General features: G+C 36.1%; 1 pseudogene; it reads right to left on the bottom strand.

The window, feature by feature from the left end:
• Nucleotides 1-970: 970 nt before the first annotated feature.
• Nucleotides 971-2,141, bottom strand: LOC131013208 (peptidyl-prolyl cis-trans isomerase CYP23-like; annotated as a pseudogene).
• Nucleotides 2,142-2,488: the final 347 nt, after the last annotated feature.

Genomic DNA, 2,488 nt, shown 5'->3' with positions numbered 1-2,488 from the left:
TGTATTTCAACATTTGCTGCAACAATACTATTCATATGGAGGCTAACACTATTCCAGTTTTTTGGCTATAAATTGAAGTGCTTCGCAGCAGCTTGAGACCATCCCAACACAACCAAAACACCACCTAGCATAAGTGTTATTTGCTAGAGAGAGAGAGATAAAAATCTCTTGAGAGAAAACTTCAGTGTGGAAGTTATACACGAGTGATAAAAGTGAGTTGAGAGATAGCCTTTGCGTAGGCAGATACAAAATACAGTGTGGTATTTTTGTTGTACTCCTCCTTTTGAGATTCTCTAATATATTGGTGTGGGTCCGTGGACGTAGGCAATTTGGCCGAACCACGTTAAAAATATCGGTGTCATTTTTTGTCGTTTCATATCGGTCGATATCTAAAATATTGTGTCACACTAGATCCAGGGCGGAATTAGTTGCGTCTAATTTCCCAACATTTGCGTCATCGCTGAACTTGTATTCAGTCACCTTTTTAATCCCGCTCTCATCGGGACCGATGACCTGCTTCGCGGCAGTAGGAAATCATAAAGTAGGAGACGTTCATATATAATTATTTTCAATATGATTGCCTCTTATATATGTACCAAATAGAATTGAAAGTTTTATGTTGAACTGGACGCTGTTATCTTTAATGCATTTTGCCAACAACATAGAGAGACACACCAATATGAAAGTACTAGCTCATCTCAAAATTGATATATGAAAGTATTAATGTGAAACTTTTGTTCACAACGTAGAGAGACAAGCCAATATGCATTTTGCCAACAAGAAATAATTTCTTGGTTCATCTCAAAACTTTTGTTGTCCTAATATGAAAGTACTAGCTCATACATGTTGCAGAAGCAGCCGTTAGCGAGCGTGACTATCTCACTGGCAATTGTGCCGCTGAATGCTGAGCCTATCACGCTGCGCAACTTCTCCTTCTTGGCTCCCCAACAAAATGTGATACAGAAAAAAGAAAACACCTACTACATGTGAGCCTGTTGATGATGGCCCTACAACCCTTAATAGGTTACGGAAAACATTTCATTATCTGTTTTTCAATCTCTATATATAGCCGATGCCAGAAGCCTCCTTTTCAACACCAACCTATCGTCTTCACAACTTTCTGTCTCAGTATCATAGTAGGAGTCAGAGGGTTTTTTAGGACAGTAACTTAAGTTATTTTCCTAAAAAAACTGCCTGACTCATCATAGTAGTATGTAGAGAAAATAGTGATACGCTCAGTTGGTAGGGATGGAGCCAGGGGGGCCAAAGCCCCCTCCCAAATTTTGAGTTTTTTTTTTTCAGAGATATATATTGATATGCTATACCTATTATAAAAGAACTTTGTTATACAAAAATTGATTTGCTTGTTATATTCACTCATATATACATAACATAAAGATAATCGTGTTATTTATAACTATATAATCTATAAAAATATTGTTCATTATTATTATTACTATTATGTTTGGATTTTAATAGAAAATGCCTAAAATGTATGAAATGACCAAAACAAAAATTGTTTGTTATTTAGATTATGCTTGTTTTTTAATAAAAAAAATGCTTAAAATATACGAAATGCTCAAAAAAAATTGTAATATATTGAAACTATGTAATCTAAGAAAATGTTGTTCGTTATTATTATTATTATGCTCGTGTTTTAGTAAAAAAATGCCTTAAATATATGAAATGCCTAAAAAAAATTCTCAAGGTTTCATCGCCCTTAGTAACTTTACCAAATATTGCATACTGCATCTCGAAGAGTATTGAGAATGATGACTGTGCACTGTCTGGATCAAAATATCCTCCCATAGAAAGAATACGTCTGACATGCTTCACATCACTAAATTCACCAACAATGCTTTTCTCAGCTTCCAACTTCTGCACTTCATTCATTGGAGCAGTTCTTCATCCAGCAACCTGAGCGACAAAACCCTTCACTACCCGGAAGAAATGGTTGGTGTTATAACATCCCAACCGAAAGCTTGAAAATGTGTTCAACTGTCTTTGGTGCAGCGCTGTAATATAAACCAAACTCTATATATGTCCCCATAATTTGTCTGAAATAAGACACGAGCCGATCCCAATTCAAGAACTCTAGCAATTACAGTGATGGAACCGCGGAAGGCGCCCATGCAAACCATCGAAACGAGGATCAAGATATAGGGTAAAATAGTAAATTTTTTAATTAATTATTATTAATACTCCCTCCATCCAACGAATCTTGATGCATTAGTTTTCAGCACGACAATTAAGGAGTTGTTGATGCAGAGTTTCAGCATGAATTTGCAGCAGATAGGTCAACTTTGAAGAGCAGCCGACTGTGATTGAAAATGAATTAGCCCATGAGCCTTATATGGTTTCGAAGCTAGATGAGTCTAGTTTCTTATGGAATAAACTACAGGTCATTTGGAGTTTTGTAGAAGGAGTTATGGCTGTTTTACTAGAGGGTAGCAGTACAGTCCGAAAATTGAAGAGTCAATGTCTTTTC

This window comes from Salvia miltiorrhiza, chromosome 2 (genome assembly GCF_028751815.1).
Source record: "Salvia miltiorrhiza cultivar Shanhuang (shh) chromosome 2, IMPLAD_Smil_shh, whole genome shotgun sequence".
NCBI classification, from domain to species: Eukaryota; Viridiplantae; Streptophyta; class Magnoliopsida; order Lamiales; family Lamiaceae; genus Salvia; species Salvia miltiorrhiza.
Note: the sequence above shows the minus strand (reverse complement) of the source record. Positions and strands in the feature narration are given on the sequence as shown.